Below are 23,356 nucleotides of genomic sequence, written 5' to 3'. Positions count from 1 at the left end.
ACGTTGGCGCGGAGAGCGCAGAGGACTAACCACTTTTCTCTATAAAAGAGTTAGAACAGGAAGTCCTCTCTATGAAAAGTAAGAAGGTGCCAGGACCCGATGGTATTCCAGCAGAGGTAAACAAACTGGTATTCCAATACCGGCCAGACCTACTGCTCGGCGTATTCAACGCATTCCTGAAAGAGGACATTTTCCTTGCTCATTGGAAGCTGGCGCGACTTGCACTGATCAACAAAGGGAAACGCGATACCATGTTGCCATCTTCATACCGCCCACTATGTATGCTTGACACTGCTGCAAAAGTGCTCATCAGAAGTAGACTCGCTGAAGCGATACACGCTGCCGGAGATTTATCACCCCGGCAGTTTGGTTTTAGTTGATACTGTCATGCAAGTCGTGGATGCCGTTCGACGAGTTGCTGGTGGTGTTGTTCCTCGTGGTGCCTGACGTCAGAAACGCCTTTAATTCCGTAAGATGGAAAGACATTCTAGGCATACTAGACAATACTTTCCACGTGCCGAACTATCTTTTACGGATATCCAGGGACTATCTGAGGAACCGCTCCCTGTTCAATGAAACACTAGAGGGTGAAAGGAGGATGGAGGTCACATCGGGATTAGCACAGGGATCCATCCTAGGGCCGGACCTATGGAACGCTCCCTATGATAATCTAACTTAAACTCGGCATGTCAGAAGAGTCGCGCCTGGTCGGCTATGCAGATGATGCCGCGGCGCTTGTTGCTGGACGCACTGTTGAACAGGCGCAAAGCAGAATCGGCATATTTATGCGACGGGTAAGCGAATCGAACCTTGGATGGGGAAAACCGAAGTAGTCATCCTGACCAAAAAGAGAATTTCGACCCTGCGTCCCATATCGTTCGGCGAGTCGGCAATCGAGTCAAAACCAGCGGTAAAGTACCTCTTGTTGACTCTTCACTCAAAGATGAGCTTTTTGAGCAAATCAAAGCAGCAGCGAACAAGGCTGCGGCTGGATTTTCGGCGTTAAGTAGGCTAATGGCAAACAGTAGGGGTCCTACGTCTAGCAGCCGACGTCTCCTGATGAGTTCAACGCAGTCTGTCCTGCTTTACGGCACATACGTATGGACTGACGCTCTTGACAAGGAGGTATATCGTAAACGTCTCGCGCAAGTACAAAAACGGGGAACTTTGCGGGTGGCGTCTGCGTACCGCACTGTCTCTGAACCGGCCGTGATAGTGAATGCGGAAATGATCCCCGTTGCCCTTTTTGGTAAAGAGATTCAAGCCATATACAAGCGCAAGGGAGAAGAGCCAAGGGAGGTGGTTGCTCGTGAAGAACGGCACCGCACTCTGGACGAGTGACAGCCCCCTTGGCAAAATGAAACTAAAGGTAGATGGACTGCACGGCTCATCGGCAACAGGTACGTGGCTGAATCGGAAGCATAGTGAGATTGACTACTCCCTTACCCAATTTTTAAATAGGCACGGGCGTTTTCAGTCTTACCTGCACAAGATTGGAAAGGCGCGATTTTCGGATTGTGTGTTTTGAATGGAGTTGCGGACGACGCCCACCACACTTTTTTTTTCTTGTGGATGGTGGAATAGTGTCCGTCAGCAGCTTTATTTAAACACAGAGGATCTCTCTCCAGACGACATTGTCGAAGAGATGCTGAGGAGTGCTGATAGGTGGAGTCATGTTGCCCATTACGTTCGGGTCCTTCTCGTTGTCAAGAAGATAGAGCTCGACTGATGGAGGAGCCGGATGGCAGGGGGTTCCTTGAACTGACAGTTCCTTCCTCCTCTCCCCTCCCGTTGGTGAAAGGAATTCCCTGATTTGAAGGCCCCGCAAGGCGGGAAAGTTCGGGGACTAGCCCGAAGTAATGTGACAAACGGTTCCAGGCTAGCTCTCTGACGATGGGGAGATGTTTAGTTGGTAGTTCGACGACGTACCGAACCGGGAGTCCAACACTATATGCGTAAATGCATTAACCTGCCCTAGCCCAAAAAAATTACCATGTTTGATGGAAATCATACCATTACTAATAAAGTTATAATAGGTCAAAGGTGTCGCTTCTGTGCAAATTCAAGACTTTGAATGTCAGTATAACGCGAAGGTGATATTCTCACAAAATATATGCATATATTAGGTGCTAGGCATACTCAAATGGTTTTATAAAAGAAATTCAGAAAACCTTTCATACCTGAAATTTCCCGACTTGTCTTTGCACATTTTTCGATTCTTCATTCGATTCTTATTTGATTTTTGGTTTGAATATATAAAGAACATGAATTTCAAATAAATTCATTATGATTTGAGGACTTCTCTTTATTGAGGGGCATCCTCCACTATGATGGCACTGAGGATGCCAAGGCAGGGTGGGAATCGCCAAGGCCGCGCCTCACCATACATCTTAGGCAGGAGGATGTGGTCCGTCATAGATCATCGCTTTCGATAGCGACACTCGGGTTCAAAGTTTTACGGCTTCACGTGCATGGTCGAACCGTTCTTTTTTTACTTTAGGCTTAGCTCGCGTTTTTTTCGTTCGGTAGGCTCGCACGAATCGCCGTGTTTGCAAGATCCGGTGCGGACCCACACATCGGACACGTTAATTTTTGTAAAGTGACGCATGAGCGATCGAATTGGTCGGATAACCCCCTCCCCCCACCATCACGGTCATTTTCGCCATCTTTTTAGATTTTTGGGATAGTTCTCTCCTCTTGGTCGTCTCCGGCCACTTAAGATGGTCTTTAGACCATCGCAATTCCATTTGGTCATAACTGACTGAGAGGCCCATTGGAACCGGAACCGCCCTATGACAACTGGGTTTAATAGGCTGCACTTTTCGAAAACCTTGAACGAGTCACAGAGCGAACTCATTATCTATGGCACTGCTTTCATAATCTGCTAGAAGCAATTCCCGATATTTACCAAATGTGGCGCTACTACGCTCCTGAATTACTAACCGGAATAAAGAAAGTAAGACTCAATGAAAAAACGTCAAACCGGAATCTGAAACACTTAGTAACTAGGCCATGAATTCTTACAACGGAATATATTACTAGTCTGTGAGCCGATTGACAGTTACCTGGACCTCTCCTAAACCGAGTAAGATAAATCCAGACCAAGTACATCCCTTACAGGAGAGGGTTATTTTCAAAAACGTTCATTTACATGTCTTTGCTACTGTTTTGATATAAGACTTCAGTGGAAACTTATCGATTATTTGATGTTAAACATACTTACTTGGAAAAGTGAATGGCTCATTCATGCACCCATATCGGAAGAAACAGGCGTGTCTGGAAGAAGAGAAAATATTGCGTTACTAAATAGTAAGGAAGTGAATACACAGAGCATTTGAGTATGTAATAAGAATTCAAAACTAATAGTACGCATCAATATGTACCTAAGTTTACTACGTAGTTTATATTATCACCAATGTAAACGGAAGTCACTTGCTAGGCCATCAAATCAAACCCGAACTTTTTGAAAATATTGACGACAGTTAAATCAATCTTTTCTACACTATCCTCAATACTGAATCATAAAAAAAAACCGGAAAAACTTGCCTGAATTCTAACCATTCTCTTCAGAAATTGAAAAAGAAAAAAAACAATCTAATATCGACAAATACCTTAAGATTGACCTTCGCATTATGGTCGCTCATTACGCAGAAGTTATTAAAACCTAATATAATTAAAAAACATCACAATATTTTCACATGGGTAATATAACGTGGAATCTATACATATTTTAACGGAACTTTAGTTTTTACACGGATTTAAATTTTTCCCAAGGCTTTTCTTCACAGTAACAGAACCTAACAGTGGTAAACTGCTTATCATGTTTGACATAATTGATTGATGCTGTGATAAAAGATACATATGTAGTATTTACGTATGTAAATGCCAAGGTTAAGAATTTGTTTTTGAAAGAGTATCTTACAGGTACTATCTACGATACATTGGCTCAAGAATTTCAATCTAAGCAATCACAACAAGATATAGTTACGTTAAAAGTTACTGCTGTTAAGATTTCTTAAGTGGATGTACACCGACAAGTTACTCTTCCCTCAATATTTGATGCTATACGCTACTTGTCAGTCACTGTTAGCTGTTGTCAAAAAAAAATATTACGAACTGGCAACCGGATCTTGCAAGCATAAGATAAGCAAGGAAAATATAAGGCAAAATTTTGATCTTATTGGATTGTATATGCACATAGCCAAGATGCAATTGGATGCAATTTGTTAGTCAATAGTGAATAAAATAAAACATCATCAACGGCGCAACAACCGGTATCCCGTCTAAGCCTGCCTTAATAAAGAACTCCAGATATACCGGTTTTACGCCGAGGTCCACCAACTCAAAATCCCTAAGAACTGTCTGGCGTCCTAACCTACGCTCGATCTCAGGCGAGATCTGTCTCGTCTTCTTTCTCTACCAAAAATATTGTCCTTATAGACTTTCTGCGTTGGATCATCCTCATCCTTACGGATTAAGTCACCCGCCCACCGTAATCTATTGAGCCGAATTTTATCCATAACCTGACGGTCATGTGGATTTCGTCGTTATGCAGGCAACGGAATCGTCCATCCTCATATAGGGCCCATACATTCGTCGGAGGATTCTTCTCTCGAACGCGACCAAGAGTTCGCAATTTTTATTACTAAGAGCCCGAGTCTCCTAGGAGTACATGAAGACTGGCAAGATCATTGTCTTGTACACACCAAGGTCCCCGTCTTCCTTTTCTACGATGGATATTGCCCTTACAGAATTTCCGAATTGGATCATCCTCATCCAAGTGATCAACCCATCGCAACCTATTGAACTGGATTTTATCCACAAACAAACCGTCACGGTATCGCTCATTTCGTCACTCTTGTAGGGGGCCAAAAATTCTTCGGAGGCCAAGAGATCGCAATTTTTCCAGCTAAGAAGCAAAGACGAGGCAGACCCTGCCTAAGATAGAGCGATGGCGTAGGCCAGGACGCCAGCCAGCTTTTAGGCCTAGACCGGATATCGGTTGCTGCGCCGCTGATGATGATGAAGAACCCAAGTATCAGAAGAAAATATAAGCACTGACAAGATCATTGTCTTGTACAGTAAGCCCTTTGACCCTAACTTTTCGAGCAAAACAGTTTTTGTAAGCTGAAATAAGCTCTGTTGTTACCAACAACGTGCGCGGATTTCATCATCGGTTGTGATTTTCGACCCTAGATAGGAAAAATTATCAACGGTCTCAAAGTTGTAGTCTCCTATCTTTATTCTTCCCGTTTGCCTAGTGCGGTTTGATGTTGTTGGTTGGTGGGTTTTTGGTGCTGACGTTGCCACCATATACTTTGTCTTGCCTCCATTGGTGTGCAGCCCAAGATCTCGCGCAACCTGCTCGATCTGGATGAAGGCAGTTTGTGTGTCTCGGGTCGTTCTTCCCATGATGTCGAATCGTCAACATAGGCCAGCAGTTCAGTGGACTTAAAGAGGATCGTACCCCTCGCATTTACCTCAGCATCACGGATCACTTTCTCGAGGGCCAGGTTAAAGAGGACACGTCTTAAGTCATCCCCTTGTCTTAGATCGGTTGTTGATGTTGAATGGTCTAGAGAGTGATCCTGCTACTTTTATCTGGCCTCGCACATTGGTCAAGGTCAGCCTAGTCATTTGCTTTTGAAAATTTAATTTTTTCTGCGGGGGGGAGAGGGGATGGTAACAACTTCTGAATGTCTGAAAATGGCTAGGATGTTTCGGAGGGAAAAATAAAGATGTTTAGACATTCATTGACATCACTCTCCGGCATCAATACTTCGTCTTCCAAAATGGTTGCTTCAGTTTTTCGCGTCAAAGGACAGCAATCTCCAATTGATTAAACTAAACAGTGTGTAGCTCGGGTTGTTCAAGATTCTAAGATTTTGCCTTTGCTTAGTCCACTTGGAATCATCTATTCCCTTTTCTCATCTATTCTCTTGACCCTGCCCCTGAAACAATCGGTTCTTGATATGGATGGCGAGTTCTGATTCATTGTTTAACAAGTTCAGCAGACCGTTGTAACTTATTTATCATTTGCTGCTTTCCCCACTCTCCCTGAAAAGTCGAGGCCTAAAGTTACAGAATAGCTGCCGTCTGGTCAACTTCGACTTCCCTATCTCATTACCGTAACACAAAGTTAACGAAGTCAGCTCATAGAGAAGAGCAGGGAGGGATTACCCCAAAGCTGGATATAAAGACACTTTTAAAAAATTTAAGGAATAAAACAATTTCAAGGGGATTCGCACGATTTTCACCTTGGGGCTGATTTTGCCTTCCTGCGACCTTCTGGACATACTTTTTTTAATTTTCGACAACACAAACAGAATGTTCTATTCGCTGGTATGGTCGTTTTTTGATTTCAGTTTTTTTCTTTGTAATTGCTGTCTTTAAAGACACATCGATTTGTTTGAAGTTGTAATCGGTCCATGTCACATTTTCTTTGATTAGCGCATTTGTCAGTTCCTTATGAAGCAACACTTCAATCAATTCGGTTCACTATTACTATTATTATTGACTGCATTCCACTTTTCTACGGGCTCTAGGTTTTCAAGCTTGAATACCTCCAGCAATCGCGCAGTGTGCTCTGGACCTTCTCAAGTACCCTTATTCGTTTCACAAAGGAACTGTGACACATCTTATTCTATATAAATAGCTCCTGTATATACCGGGTCTAACGATCAACTAAGTTAGGTAGTGATTTATTTCATCAGAGATGCGCTTCAACCAAATTTCTTTGGAATCAGCCGATGTTTTCACCCTCCTCTATGTGAAGTACCCGAAATACTCCGCCAGATTGCCAAACAGATAGAAAGTTCCATCCACAAACTGTTTATCCCGTTCTCTGGCTTGATGCAAGCGCTTCATCCCCTCTGCAAGAAGATCGATCGGTATCATCCCTACTGACACATAGACGTCCTGTAAGCGACTAGAGCTATAAAGACACTCCGATGGTATATGGTTATCACCCCTCTGTGACATGATCTCTGTGTTGTTTCTGACCAGCCAAGCACCACATACAACAATATTGAGGTAGCCATATTAGAGAGCAGTAGCCTTCTTGATTCTTTTGACCTACCAATGTTTGACATGATACACAATTGTGCGATAATGGAATGGTTTTTGAATGCCACCCTTTTGTCTATTAAGCACTGTTTCGAATCCTTTTTGTCTCCAACAATTGGCAACTCAGAGTTCTTCTTCGGCAGTGCCTACATTTTCGCATTTCCCGAATATCACAATCGCTATGCCTTCCGTTATCTCATCAAAGCTAATAATGATTCTGCAGTACTAACTTTTCACAGAGTTCCCATTATATGATCCCAGTTAACTGAAGGCGTTTTTTACATCAAGAATACTAAATGACCAGTACCTCCTACCATTCTCTCCTCGCCCTTCAATAATATCTCTGGTGAAGACCACGACCTACGTAATAATGAATATGATGTGATAATAGTCTACGCATCTGGTTTCTCTCCGACCGTAACTTTCACCGCTGCATTAGGAATTCCATAGAAATCTGATGCTTTATTATTTCTCATTCGCTAACATGCACAACAGGGTTTCACAGCGAATATCGAAGGAACCTTCACCACTAACGATTCATCCTGTCTCAGAGCAACAGCATACTTACTATTTTCTACAGCAATAGGGTAGTTTATCAGTGACCTGCTTTCCTCCCAACTTAGCCTTTACTACCCTATAAGCTCTCTCCTCTTCACTTGATCTTCACTTAACTTTCCCTTTAAGGCTTTAAATATTGCATCGTTGCTCTTAAGGATCTGTCTATTGGTGCACTGATATCTCCTTCCTGCTTTTAGGCATTCAGCTCATAGTCTTCTATACTTTTTACTTCTTCATCTAGTCATGGAAGCATAACATGATCTGCTTAGGATTTCCATTACATCTGCGTTCCTAATTTGTTACAGCTCCGTTTGGGGGGCTTTCCTCATCAAACGTTTTTGAGCTCCAAAATTTTCTTCTGACTTTACTTCATTATCTTGAGTTGTGGCTCTATTTTACCAGTTTATATCTCTCGCAGCTCCTCACTTGGGGATCTCTGAACATAGACTGCTGCTAATAAAAGTGATGTTCACAATTGCAATTTATCGCTTTACTCTCTAATTCGTTTTATAGCAGAGTCCTTCAGTTCCAGTGGATCGGACTGACTCACCGACCCTTAACGAAAATCGTCTTTGGTTGTGGCCTCGTTTAGATTTTTACACTCCAGTCTTGGTAGTTATCTTCTCTCCAAAAGCATTTCCAAGTCGGGTTTGCTTATCTAACTCCCACTGTTTTGTAATCATTCACTTCTGTGTCTTTCTTATTCTATTAGCAGTAGCCTATATATCCCCTAATTGCGCATCAGTCTTAACTTTCATTAGGTTATCCACATAGGTAAGCATACCTTTCTTTGAAGGATCATGGGGGGACTTTTTAGGGTTCAGCCTGTCCGCATTTGCTTGGCGATTGTCCGCTTTTTTCTGTCTTCCTGTGATCGTGCTTCTTCAAATTTCTCAAATTCACAAAAAACCCCAGCGAAACGGGATTGCGCAACATTCTTCGCTCCCTACCGGTATTGTTTAAATATTTCTTTGGGACGAGTTTATATCTTCTATCTACTTCTATCTACTTTTCCACCATCGGATTTGAATATAGAGCTCATTCGTTTGTGTGGTTTCTTACCAATAATCGCTGGAGTCCTAAGTAGGTAGCTTAACTAGCTCCATCGCCTCTCGACAGGATCCCTTAAAAAAGTAAATCATGTTTTCTATATTTTTTTGTATGGTTCCTGCTTTATGTCAAATAACTCACAGGGAGCTTCGAGCTAACACTCATCTTCCTTAGTTGCTCCTCCAGCCTGCTTATTTTTACACATTAGCGGTGAATTTCATCATCACTCTCCTCTGCAGGTCCGGCTTTTGTCCAGATCCTGCATTCGGTTTCTTTTCTGGAAGTATTTTTCGTCTGGGTACCTAATGGTAATGTTCTTATGATACTGAAACCCCGCTTAAAGGGCGCTACGATTACCATCTTATCCATCACCAAGGCACATGCGCGGAAGGATATTGGCCACGCAGGGTTCCGATCCCAATAGAGACTGCAGACTCATCAAGATAAATTTTCCTCAAAAGAACATGTGCCTGACCAGATCGGCGTATCCTCAACTAAATTAACCTCATTCACGCCTCAGAAAGATAAGCGTTGAGTATCGTCGGCGTAGGTTCCTTTCTAGATATTAAAATCGACACGGATCACTACCCGGTGTGCAATGAAACCTTTTTAAAATTTCAAAAATGTACCACTCGAATCGGCCTGTAGGAGACCATACCACCAGACTCGGCATAGCCTACAATTCACAATGCCAAAGCCGCGATTACGCAGTTCTAGTTCTTCCAGGCTACGGACACTAGGTAAATCATTTTTTGAGCACCTCAGAGTGATCTCGAGCTACAGGGTAGGAGAGCTGCTTTCCTTCGAAAATGCTACGGGCTAGCTGTCAAGATCTGAGCCAACTGGGCTCTGCCTCCTTCTTTACATCACAGTAATCATGAGCTCCTCGGAGCGGCCACAGGGACCTACCTTCCTGCCTATCACTCGAACACCGGATTTTTTTTTCAAATTCGGAAGTGGTAAATTGAAGAACCGAGCTATGGTTCAGCAGCATATGCAACTCTTCAAAGAATAGCTACAACACTTTCTGAACAACGTGAATAACACAGTAATGTAGACAACATACAAAGTAAGGGAAAAAATATTACAGGATGTCAACAGATATAGGGAGGGTAGCACTCTGACAGAACAGTAAAAAATTAATGAAATCTAAGTATTTTACTTTGAAAATTTCCTGAAACCGTGACCTCTAGTTAAACCGGAATGAATTAGCGAAAATCAAACTACGGCAATAAGGGGCTAATTTTCAACCCCTATACTTCACCCCTTTGCCAGTGATACGACAACTGATATTCTTCTTCCAAAGTGCCAATTGAAACCTTTGATTTGATACCCCGCACGGTTATATTTTGCTCTCCCGTTTGCATGTATGAGGCCTCCCTCGTCTTTAAACTCAACGTTGGAGGATGGATTTACTACATGCGTCCATAGCTCCAACCATTTTACTAAATTTTGTGTCAACAGGTATTACCGTTTCTGAAAAAAGGCGACAGTGAGCCTGAGGCCTAGCCAGATCTCCTATCAAGTGCTTCGCGTATTGAGGAACTCTTGGTGGCTTATGAATACGTACTTGTTCGCATCGACGGTGTATAAGCATGTTTATACGCAATCGGGTAGGTGGGAAGAAGGCGCCCATCCGTGGGAAAAACATACTATGCGAAGGATGCCCAGCACTGAACGTCCAAAAGACGTTTGTATGTGAAGACTGGGTGTCTGTAATTGCGTCTCAGGCTCACTTTTGCATGTAAGTTCCTAACGTAAGCTGGTAGAACCATCTGTCACGCCTTATTGGCAGACTTCCCACCGACCGTCCCATTGTCGTACGTGTCAATGAGATGCCCACTCCCCCACCCCCCTCCCTGCGTTCGCATTATGGGTAAAATAAGAACTGTTCGTTTGAGGTGGAAATTCCCGCAGGTTTCGGAAGTAAAAACGCCACTTTGATGCAATCCTCAAATAGGTGAATCGCGGTTTAGCGGAGGTAGCACGCCCTATGCAAGTGAAAATACCTGAGTTAGTACAACTAACTTTTCAAAAAACTACGAAGCGTTAGGCGGTTGTCGCCTGTCTGTTAAGTAAGCAACTCAAAGAGAGAGAAAAGATGACAAGAGAAAGACGATTTTCTATGGAGCACAAGGATAGTGGGAAGCGAAAAGCTAATCATACTTTTATCGTGAGCGGTAGCCTGTACCTGAATTTGGTGTGAATATCCGGACAAAAATATAAATGTAAGAAACCCAATTACAGTTAACATTGAAGAGCAGAGAAAAATGTTAAATGTTCTTTTTCATTATTATTTGGCAGGAGATAACTGAACGGCCGATAAAGAAAGAGTGATGAACCTAGACCCCTTTTGGCGAAGTAATAAAATGCTAGCTCTCCATCTAGATCTATGCAGACGGATGGAAGACGAGATACTGAGAGTGACAGCGACTGTACCGGGCGCAGGAGGGAAGCAAAGTTACGTGTCAACGATGAAAGAATTGATGAAGTGAGGAAATACCCTGAATACGCTCTACGAAAGTGTCGAACCAATGCACAACATCCACCGTTACATTAAGGTAGGGCTTAAAGAGTCCTTCAAAAAGGCAATGGGCCAACCGAGTTTGAAGGCCAATGTACACCGAGTGCAAAGCTGTTACAAACTACGAAAGTGTTCCCATCGTAGCCAGGTTTTATTATTCATAAGAGGGTCAAGCGGGTCAAACAAGCCCAAAATGGAAAACTGTAGAGGACATAAAAAGGAGCATAAAGTGACGGAAAGAAGCGAAGGAAGACATGTGAAGTGTATGGGGGCGGTAATATCAAATTCTAGACGGGAGTATTGATCCAATGAAGAACCAGGGTTGCACGCAAACGGCAATTATCAGCTGGCCAGCTCTTCGGGCCAAACCAGTTACTGAAAGCTGGTAAGGTTAGGATCAGATTGGTCGTTTGTAGGATTCGAGTGAAAATATCTCCTGCTACCTGTTTCATATGTCTGAAATACGGTAATATACCCAAAACTTAACAGGCACTGGCGATAGATCTCACCATGCAGAGGATGCACCGAAAAAGAGCACTTGGAAAGGAATTGCGCTAATGAACTTGGAATGTACGTTATGCAAGAATGTGGGTTTTGATGGAAAGGATAACACCGCAAAGAATGGAAAATGCAGGCTGCCTGAAAGAGATCCAAGGGCAAAGAACACATGAGGTTTATTCAGATAAATCTCAACTACTGTAAGGCCGAACATGATCTTCTGGGTCAGTTAATCTAAGAGCTCAATTGGTACTTGGCAATTAATAGAGCAGAAGGCAATGCCGTATGGACCACCGCCAAAAACAGAAAGTGCACAGTTTAGATGGAAGGAACCATTCGAAGAAATAACCGCAACAACCTGTAGTGGATTTGTAAGAGCCAAAAATAGCAAAGACTATAGTTGCTATGATGCCTCAAGCACGAAATGCGAGCGCATGTTGCATGAAATAGTATTAGACGCATTGTTATCTCAGGGAACTTCACCGTATGGTATACAGAGGAAAGCAAAACTTCCAGTCACAGAGAGCTGATATTGCTGGAAGCCTTTTCCTCGACGAACATTGTCCTTGCTATTATCGGAAGTACCAATATCTTCTCCAAAGCGAGAATAGGCTCGGGGAAAGTAAGCACCTTCGTTAGCAGTACCTTGATGAAGGAAGCTACATGACGAGTTATGCGAACTTTACGCACATCGCGACCATTGAGCTATAGTGTTCGTTATAATAGAGAGCAGGAGAATTGAGTATCTGAAATTCGAAAATCTTTGACGTGAAAATGTCCACTGACATACCAAAGGAAAGGAAAGTGCTAAACCCATTTGCGAGGCAGAAAAAAAATGGGTAAATTATCAGCAATGTGGTCGCACCCTATGATGTTTCTATGCCAAGGCGCGGCAACTAAGGCCACAGATTACCGGAACCCCGGTGGAATGACGAAATCAGGAACAGCGCGCCGAATACTTGCAAACAACAAGTAATTATCGAGACGTAAGTGATGCACAGAAAATTGGTCAAAGAACGGCGACATGCAAAGTTTGCTGGAAAGAGTTGCGGAACGAGAGCAACCAAGATTCGCTTATAAAACTGTACGGAAAGGTCAACATCGACCCGTGGGGAGGAGTCTACAGGGCGATTATAGCTAAGCTGAATACAGGCAAAGCCCCTCAGCTCAGGTGCCTAATTTTATTACAAACAAAAATTGACCATTCTGCAATAGAGCGATTGGAGAAGAGCATCCCCAAAAGGATATTCCAGCTGAAGCAGAAGCCGAACTTACTATTGTCTACGAAAAGGTAAGTGCTACCAAAGCACCCAGTCTGGACGGAGTACCAAACAAAACTTTGAAGTCGGCGACAACAGCAAGGTCGGAGTGGTTTATTTCCACATTTAATGCCTATTTGGAAAAGGGCCTCTTCTCTCAGATGTGTGTACTGCTATCCAAGAGTGATATACCAGGGCAGTATGGGCAAGCTGCTGGATCACATTATATGCGGTAGCCTGATCCAATTGCAGAGGAAGCAGAAGGTACATCAACACAGAGGCGCGGTTTTCACTTTGCCTGACCAAGAGCGGATCCCATCAACGCAGTGGTCAATTTAGCAGAGGAAGCAATCGCAGTCATAATGTGGCAGGGGATACAAAAAAAAAATCTTAATGTCCCACCAGGTGCCGCAAACTCTCGTAAAAAAATACTCTTAAGACGTAGTAGACAAAAGTCATGTTGTTATTATCTGGGCATGTGAGACTAGCTTAGGCTTATAAGGAATAGCTGGCATCACTTAAGTTAGAGTTAGCCAAACACAAGACCTAGGCTATACTAATAAGCAATTGCAAATTGAAAGGAATTCTAACTTCTTGCAAGGCAGTATGTGATAGAGTTCAAGCCATTCATCTAATACCATGGTATAATCCAGGATTATAGTATAATCGTGTCTTAAGCAAGCGAAAAAGCGGAAAATCCCTCCGCCGATATTTATATCGTTTTGGACATGATAATTCCCCCTTTGTCTTTAATGTATAAATGAATGTGTAGACCCGGAACACGTACACTATGTACGCCCGAGGTGTTGACAGGGAACAGCTTGAACTTCTTTTGAAAAGACCCTAAGAAGCGGAGACGATCTCTCCACAAATGCTCAAATCTCAAGAAATATAATATATAGTTAGTGATATAAGACGTATTCAAAAGAAACGCCGGTTGGAGCGCCTACGAGAAAGTAGCAAGGAGGGGATAATTTTCACTGCACGGGTAAGCCGCTGCACGCCCCACCTCCCAAGAAAGAGCTTACTTAAAGAGTCTATCCACGTAAGTAGCGCATTACTTTCAGAAGTAAAATGAATCCCTGATTCAAGTGTGGGTAAGCCTGAACCAGAAGAGCAAGGTCCCTGACTCAAGTATTCTCAAATCTCATGCGAGAACATAACTGTGACAGATGTCAGTTTCCGGCCGCTATCTCGCCCCTGCTACCTTCAACTTTGAGTTACGCTAACTCTTCCATTCCCAAATGCCAATAACATTCACCGAAGGACATATCCTTTAGTGAAATCCAACACATTTAAAAAATTTCGCAGATTTCTGCAGAAAGTAGTAATAAATTTAACAGACACGAACAACTTTATAAAAGTGTCAACTCCCCCAGCTCAAATTCCAGAATAATGACCAAAGTAAAATATCACATCCCAAAATGATTTATCGTTCCTTTAACTTTAAACAACAATTTATCAAGCTTTCCATCACAAATTTTCCATTAATTTTTGGTACCAATACACCGTTAAGTGCACTTGCAACATTGTATCATACCCATGATATCACTACAATGTATGCCTGACTTCAAGTACTTTTTCTTCATTTTTCTCCAGTAGACCTCGAACATCTTTCATAGCAACATTTTATCTTCAATTAAAGTCGTGATTTCAATGTAATCTGGTCGGTCTGTAATTGAATCATAATTGAGTGCGGTCCTTTATCGCAGGCGGTGTATATCTTACAAGTAGAAATGCCAAGTTTACAACGGCTTTAATGGTGGTGCTGAAAAACATAGGGTCCATAGAATTTCTAGCCATTCTTATTGAAAGCGAAGATCTTATCTCGATGTTTGTGGCATGCGGAAGAAATTTTTTGGCTTTGGTTCGTATTCGAAGCGTTCATTGGAATAGTCATGGGTCCGGAATTTGCAGTTGCAAAATCGATTTGATTATTGGAAGTCATAGTGGTCACGACAAGGTACATGGTATGTAGCGGTCTGGATCAATATCGAAAAGTGTTCCGATAGGTAGAAGCAAGCAAAGGTATATGAAGAATGCCATCTTTTACGTTTGGTACTTTTCACTCGGTGTAGTCTTTATCCGAGGGAAGGTAGGTTAGAGGCTGAGCTAATGTACGGTTAAAAGAAACCTTTTGAAATCAGCGAAATAGGGGGGCTTTAGCTTATCGAGAAATAAACGCTAAACAGACGGACAGATGGGCAGACGGACCTATGAGGAGTTGCCAGATCTCCCATCGGGTGTAACCCCAGGTGGCGGATAGGGTCATATCAATTAATGTGTAAATATGTGTTAATGCACGTCTCTGGTGCGTGGGCCAAAATGGTTATGGCAAGAATACCCAGAAAATAAAACCAACGTGGACCAATTGAGAATAAAGTTACGGTGCAGGGGCTGGGAACTCAAATATCCATCGACCGCAGTGCCTCGGTGGTGGACAACTTCGCAGCCGTGGCAACTAATGCTACAAGTGTTTTAGATTTGGAGAAGGAGGTCTTCAAACGAAGCGCAACTGTGCCTAGAACATCAATTGCAAAGGCAAAGAATGATGGGTTGAAAGGAGATAGCTGCCCAAAAAAGCGATTTCGACAGCCATTGGATCTGGTCAAGTGGTACTCCAGCAGCAGCAAATAGATCCATTCAGGAGAAGCTCATCAATTTTACGATTTCCTCCAATAGCAAAGGCGGCGAAAGACAAAGCTCATGGGAGCTTAGCAACTGAAAAAGAAGAAGTCCGTAAAAGAAGTAATCTGACCAAAACTCACAGAGAACAGAGCCTTGGCTAAGAAGAATTACCTTTTATGAAGCTTGGGGCTAAAGTAGTTGAGCTGTTCAAATTAATCAAGGACAAGCCCAACGTGCACAAAGTCATTAAGAACTTGGTGGGAGCCATCAGGGTACTTTACATTAGGCCACGGAGGAAGAAATAAAACCTAAGGAAAAGCCGAGTATTCCAGCCCCAACAGTGTCACAGTCGACCCAAGTGACACCAAAGCACAAGGTCATCAACCTTCCATCAAGTAAAAGAGTGTGAGACAAAGATGGAGAAGCTTTGGGGAATCAACAGGCACCGAAAAGGAAAAAAGGCGTCTTCACCAGCCCACCGAACGGAACTAACAGTTCAGAAGGAGGAAAACATGTGTCCAAAGTTGGAACCCCGGCTAGCGAAGCGAAACTGAAGTAATATAAAAACGGTAGTTGGACTGAGGTCGTAAACAAAGAAAAAAACAAGAAAGAAAAGGTTTCGCACCTTCCAACAAAGGAAATTTATCATATGGGGAGATGGTGAAAAAGTGAAATCTGACCCCGACCTAAAAGACGAGGCGGAAATGTCAGTAAAATCCGGAGGACCCAGAAAGAGGATCACATGTTTGAGCTGAAAAAATTCATCATGGGAATTTCGCTTTCGTAACCAAGCTATAAACTCACTTGGAGAGAATGTCGCGGTTCGTTCCCAAAAACATGAGATCTATATACAGTGCAAGGATCTCGATGAGGTAACATCCAGAGAAGAGATCTGCATTGCCTTGAAGCAACAATTCGAATTGGCCCGATTCGGGGAAGAATCTATCGTGAGCCCAAAAAAAGCTTATGGTGGCACTCAAATGGCCACAATGTGACTGCCAGTGGAGGCAGTATAGAAGTTGTTGGCCATGGGGAAGGTTCCGATTGGATGGGTTGTTTGCCGACTAAGGGAACAGATCTCCCTAAAGATGTGCTTCAAATGAATAGCCTTCGATCGATTTGCCATCGAGTCAGACATAAGGCTCAGAGGGCAATAGGTAGGATCGACCAAAGGCAAAAGGAACATACCTATGGAGAGGCTTGCAAAAACCTCAAGCTTGCCATCCAGAATAAGAGGGAATGCTTAAAGGACCTCTGTTCGGAAGCGAATATAAATCCGTGGGGTAGCACCTATAAAATCGTGACAGGACGATTCAGAAGCCGTTCATCTCTGCAGATCACATGCCCTACGCTCTTGTTGAAAATAATCTAGGGGTTGTTTCCACAGCAAGAGGGGGCGGGGGTGCTGAAACCTTCCAGCGCACCCTGAAATGAAGAAATGCGCTGCTAGAGATCTGCAGTCGAATAGGCGACAGCAAAGCCGCGGGTCTGAACGACATTACCGTATAAGGCCCTCAAACTTGCTATCAAATCTAGGCCAGATATGATCGCGGAACTGTTCGAAGCGTACATGTCCGAGGATATCTTTCGTGCACTATGCTGCTACCTAAGGCTGGAAAACTTCTAGGAGAACCTATAGACCCATATGTCCTCTAGACACTATGGAGAAAATGTTGGAGCCGGTATTTTACAATAGATTACTCCCGGTCGTCGAGAGCCAAACAGGCATTTCACAATATGGGTTCCGTAAAGCCAGATCAACCATTGATGCCATAAAAACGGTTACTGGCTTGACCGAAAATGCAATTCACGGAAGTGGTTGTACTAGCAAATATTGCATGGTGGTGACCCTGGATGTGAGGAATGCATTCAACTCGGCCAATTGGAACCTCATATAGAAGTCTCTAGCGACGATTGGTGTTCCCACCTACCACGCTGCTATTGTTGATAGCTGCTTGGAAGAGCGGACGCTCTGCTATAAGACCGATGATGGACCTAAAGAATACATTGTCTCCGCTGGTGGTGCCCAGGGCTCTGTACTGAGCCCACTACTATGGAACACCATGTATAATGATGTGCTTAACCTTCCTGTTCCGGGAGAGGCTACGGTGGTGAGTTACACCAACGACATAGCGGTGGCTGTAGTCGCAAAGCATCTCGAAGATGATGAGTTGTACTTAAGCGAGCAATCAGTGTTGTTAAGGCTTGGTTGGAGAGCTCTGGTATGACACTTGCGGTGGAAAAAAACGGAAGCGATCCTCATGACTAAGCGCCGGAAGAGAAATTACGCCTTCCTTAGAATCGGGAATATCATCACTTCCAAGCCGGTTATCAAATACTTGGGAGTGATGATGGACGGAAAACTCAATTTTAAGCAGCGCATAGAGCATATTTGCGAAAAAGCATCGACCACGACTATTGCGCTGGCAAGGATGGTGCCGAACGTAGGAGGGCCGCGGCATACTTCCAGGCTGCTCGTAGCCAAGGTGATGAGTTCTATCTTGTTGTATGCAGTGCCAGTTTAGGGAAAAGCGCTGTATGTTTTAAGCAATGCACATAAACTGAGTATGGTTTTCAGAAGAACAGTCTTAAGGGTCTGTTTTGCCTTCAGGACCGCCTCAGATGACGCAGCGTTCGTCAGCTCAGGAATGATGCCGATTGACATCCTGGGAACCGAGATGATGAACATATATAACACCAGGTCCATCTTTTCTTTATCGCAGGTGAAAAAAGCCGAAAGGAAGAATCGATAAGCAGATGGCAACAGCGATGGGACCAGTCAGGAAAGGGTTATTGGACTTACAGGTTGATATATTCCATCGGGAAGTGGCTGGAGAGAAAGCATCGGGAGATCATTTATAATCTCATCCGGTTTCTCACCAGCCATGGATACTGTAAATACCTGTGCAGGTCTAAATCGGACTCCTCACCTTATTTTCCAAACTGCGCACGTATTCTTCCAATGTCCTAGGTTCATGGAAGAAAGGAGGAATCCAGAGGAAACTCTAAGTGAAGTGCTATCACCAGAAAATGTTGTCCGGAGAATCGTAGTTTGCCCGGAGGATTGGAATGCGATCAATTCCATAATCACTGCAATCCAGGATAAACTGCACGAAGCAGAAGAAGTGAAGAAGGCGCGGTTATGAACCCCGCAAGTGGATGGAAGGAGACCTAGTTAGAGTAAGCTAACTCCGCCCCGTAAGGTAATACCTAAAGGTGGTTCCACGGGACAGGAGGAATCGAGGGTGGTTTTAGTGGGTAAAAATCAAACACTCTGGCGTGCCCAGGCCAGAGACTTTTGAAGATTTCCTTCCCTCCACTTTAAAAAAGAAACAAAAAAGACAGACACACAGATAGGCGGACATACGGACCAAGGGACAGATGAACAGATGAACAGATGGACAGATGAACAGATGAACAGATGAACAGATGAACAGATAAACAGATGAACAGATGAACAGATGAACAGATGAACAGATGAACAGATGAACAGATGAACAGATGAACAGATGAACAGATGAACAGATGAACAGATGAACAGATGAACAGATGAACAGATGAACAGATGAACAGATGAACAGATGAACAGATGAACAGATGAACAGATGAACAGATGAACAGATGAACAGATGAACAGATGAACAGATGAACAGATGAACAGATGAACAGATGAACAGATGAACAGACAGACGGATAGAGAGACCGAAAGACGGACAGACGAACAAACGAACAGACAGACAAACGGACAGACAAACAGACGAGCAAACAAAAAGGACGAACAGAAGGACAGACAGACAGACATCGAATCGATTTTAATAGGGTTTTGTTTCACACTTACTTACTTCCACACTTAGTGAAGACACCAAATTTCTCAAACTATGTTTGAAGTATGGTGTCACGCCTAAGTCCCATGCAGTTAATAATAAGTTAAGTATAAATTTGCCCTATAACCTTACTAGATCAGTGGAGGAAACCACAATTAGGTCTGGTTTAAAAAAGCCACATGAAAAATTAGCATCTGCAACTGAAGGCATATAATGCTCACTTGCAATTAGTTGCAACAGAAGACCGTATAGAATGTACCTTCTTCAAAATTCAACGGAGCTACGAATGTGAAAAGGAACGCAAACGGATATTGCTAAGAAAGGAGCTCAACTTGTTCACTAGAAACTGGCCGCGCACTAGAACTGACGGTAAGTAATATTCCCAATCAAGTAATTAATAAGTCATTTATCAGGTTCACCAAAGAAGAAATGGCTCTACTAAACTAGGGTTGGAATTACGCCGTAAAGACAGACCTGCCAATTGAACATGTTATGTAGATGTGGAAAGAGCAGTAAAATTCGTGCGCAGCGAAGCAAAGGAAGAAATCCGACAGAAATATCAAAAGCCATTGCATACCAAAAAAAAATCTAAAGTCTGCTAACCGACGGGAAACTAATTGGGGACTAGCAATGGGAAGCAATCGGTCAAAAACTCGAAGGAAGGGATTGAAACATTGAGAGTAGCGGGAGCTTTAGCGGGGACTGACCGCCTAATGTCATTTGACGTCCAATCTTTATTTCCCAGCAGAATGGCTACTACGGTTTAAATCGACATCAGAACAAAGGAAAAACCCAAACCAATATTCGAAGTTCGCCTCCCTCTTTATGAATGAAAATTGTTTCCATTTTGGAGAAAATATTTTAAGATCCTAAGTAGAATTTTTATAGCATCATTGGAGAAGCAAATGGAACAGAATGGGGCACTGCCAAATTCATATGATACATGGCTAAGATACGTGGATAACATATTGGTCATTATCTCAGAAACAAGTGTCAATAATATGTTGAATAACCTCAACGCACTACACCCAAAAATAACCATCACTCATAGAGTTAAAGTTAATAACCAGTTACCTTTCTTGGATATACTAATCAAACGTTATAACGGACAGCTTTCTTTTTCTATTTACAGGAAACCCACCGGCACTCAGCAAACAATCGCGACCACTTCATTCCATAGTTATCAACATAAATTGGCAGCATATGGCACAATGATCCACCGGTTGGAGACTTTCAGTAGCTTCCCACGTCAATCTCATAATGGACACCAAACATAGTTACATAAATGTAAAAGAGAATAAGGCTATATTTGAAAAAAGGCAGTAAAGTCAGAAAATGAAATCAAGTATATGTGAAGTGAAGGTTAAAGTTGAAAACTGATGTCATCTTCAGCCGACATTCAAAAAACCTTGTTTGAAACTGGAATAGACTATTACCTATAGCATTCGTGTCTGAACTTAATGATTTCTCCCCCCACGTTGGACACCATTGGTAATATTTCACATTTCTAAAATAAAGTAATTGGTAAGGATATGCACAATCCATCATGAATCTTCACCCCATGGATTTTGGTACCGAAAATATCCAGCTTAAGGAACCCACATTGGGTGCCACTTGACAATTGATTCAAGAGGGACGATTCCTTGGATTTAGACCAAGATACATCAAGAAAAACAAGTCGAAAATCCTGTCTCCATTACATCTGACATGAAAGGGAGTGGAATCCAAAAAGGGCGCTTCAAGAAGCTTATTCTGGTTCTCGTGCTGTCACATCAAAGCTGCGTTCTACGGTTTGACTGACATTTCTTGATCAAGACACTCAGCACTTTTATGGTTTTGAAAAATAACTATACAAGATACTCAACTTTTACAAGATTCGCCAAACCTTCTAAAAAGGATTAACTACTTAGGCTTTCTATACTAAAAGTCTCTAATCCAATCTTCAGCAGAAGCTTGACCAATAAACGACATCAAGGGAGCCGTGGTGGAATTCCGAAGTAATGACACAGATTCAAAGCAGAAACTTGTTCATTATTTGGACAGACAGAGAAAAGTGTTTTACTGGGCACCTACCGAAGGCAGCTAATTCTACCGTTCATGAAAAAATCAAAACTAGAGTTTAAAGTATGGATGCCAAGTTCACAGTCTAAGGTGACCCCGTTGTTAATACGCTTCTCCTTCCACTAATGGATTAGCCGCCAAGAGGGAGATGTCAGCAAACCATGACTTTCAGCAGATGATGACCAGCAAAAACACCAATGCTTCTCAAGATAGCATCTATGTCTTAAACACTAAGAGCATCCATCTCCAACGAAACTTTGATTGAAATACAAAGCTCAACCGCGAAACCGTGAAACTAAGGAAACACGAAATTTTAGAGAATCTCCGGTGAATCCCAAAAATCTCTAAGACGAAGTATTTTCACAGGCAATTGTTTCTAACACACGTTGTTATTAGAATCGCTGGAACACGCCTAATTACAAAATACGGAATGTTTATTAATCTGAGACACCGTTGACTTACAGACCCTATATTATGTTTTACGTCCAAGAGATAGAGAGAAGCGCTATCAGCAACATATCCGCAGTAAATAAACTCGCCCCTTTGGTTACACCTATTTACTCGATTCTCTTAGCAGAATTTAAGGACACTATTCGCCCCGAGGATGTCCAGATAGTTCAGTGGTTAGAGCACTAAGCTGTTGTATGGAAGGTACCTGCGCAAAATCTCATTGGTGGTACTAAGATTTGTATCGTGACTTGACCTCGGATACCAGTTGACTTAGCTGTGATTGAGTACTTCAGGCAAATCAGAGTAATGGTTTTGGGCGAAGACCACATTGCCTTCTACAGTGTACTGACATGATCAGACACACCTCAAGGCCATGATACATTTGGATTGTCGCGGCAACGATTATTATTATTATTATTGGCCCTCAAGGCTAACAGCCATCTCACCAGACAGCAAACTTAGTATTCCGCGAACCAGTTTCAGAGCAAGTAGGAAAATTAGTGGAACTCAAGCTGGAGGCAGCAAAAATCGAATTCTAAACGACGTTTATTCTAGAATCATCGCAGCGTATCCCATTGCAAAATACAAACTGTTTGTCGATTTGAAGCACCGCTGAAAGTAGATTCTATAACCAGCCTTATGCCCAAAAACAATTATTATAGCAATCGACTACCAGCAGCAAATAAAGACGCCCCTGCGGTGCCATCCGTCTACGCAATTCTGTTACTAAAATTTGAGGGAATTATTCTCTCTAAAAGCCAACGATCATCTCATCAAACAACACGACAATAATTCGCATAATCACCCAATAACCAATTTCAGAGCGTATAAGAAAACTTGCAAGATCAATATCTATGGCTTTCTCTGAAGATGCAGAAAACAGGATATGCAGAAATTATCTGGAACGGCGAGCAGAGTAACCTTCGAAAGGAGCTTAGACCAATTCCTTATGGAAAACTTTCTCTTCCCAGATAGAAAATTAGTCCTTGCTACAATTTTTCCAACTAGGTGTGGTCCTCAAATAGAAAATTAACAACCAATGTGATTCGGTCACTAATTTCCTTCCCATTCCTATTTTCCTAGATTGAAATCAAATGTTCAAAGATTGCATGCTTCAGGCAAAAGCCAGAGCAAACCTCACCAAGGTCACGATTGTCACACCTAGAAGGGCGAACGCTAATTCAACTTCTGAAACAAAAACACATCCGGATTGAAACAAATCAGACACCCAACAATAGACCACGGAACGTATAGGATCCCGAAGAGCAAAGCTTCGCAAAAACACAGAAGAAAACTTCCCACGACATTGGATTCCTTCATCCGGAATTCAAACACGTTAAGTTACACATAATGAATTTATCCCACGTCACACTAATATCTCACATTCCCCGATCAATTTGCAAGAACAACAGCGCTATTTGAGAATTGGATCCTCTCTT

The 23,356-nt window shown here is 42.7% G+C and overlaps 1 protein-coding gene across 1 annotated transcript in view; it reads right to left on the bottom strand.

The window, feature by feature from the left end:
• LOC119658862 overlaps positions 1-23,356 on the bottom strand; it is a 361,537-nt gene that overhangs the window by 276,153 nt on the left and 62,028 nt on the right. The window contains exon 2 of the mRNA XM_038066618.1: positions 3,224-3,276. The gene's annotated coding sequence lies outside the window, so the exon portion shown is untranslated. The remainder of the gene's footprint in view (positions 1-3,223; positions 3,277-23,356) is intronic.

This window comes from Hermetia illucens, chromosome 6 (assembly GCF_905115235.1).
Source record: "Hermetia illucens chromosome 6, iHerIll2.2.curated.20191125, whole genome shotgun sequence".
NCBI lineage: Eukaryota > Metazoa > Arthropoda > Insecta > Diptera > Stratiomyidae > Hermetia > Hermetia illucens.
The sequence above is the reverse complement of the archived record's forward strand: the minus strand, read 5'-3'. Positions and strand labels throughout refer to the sequence as shown.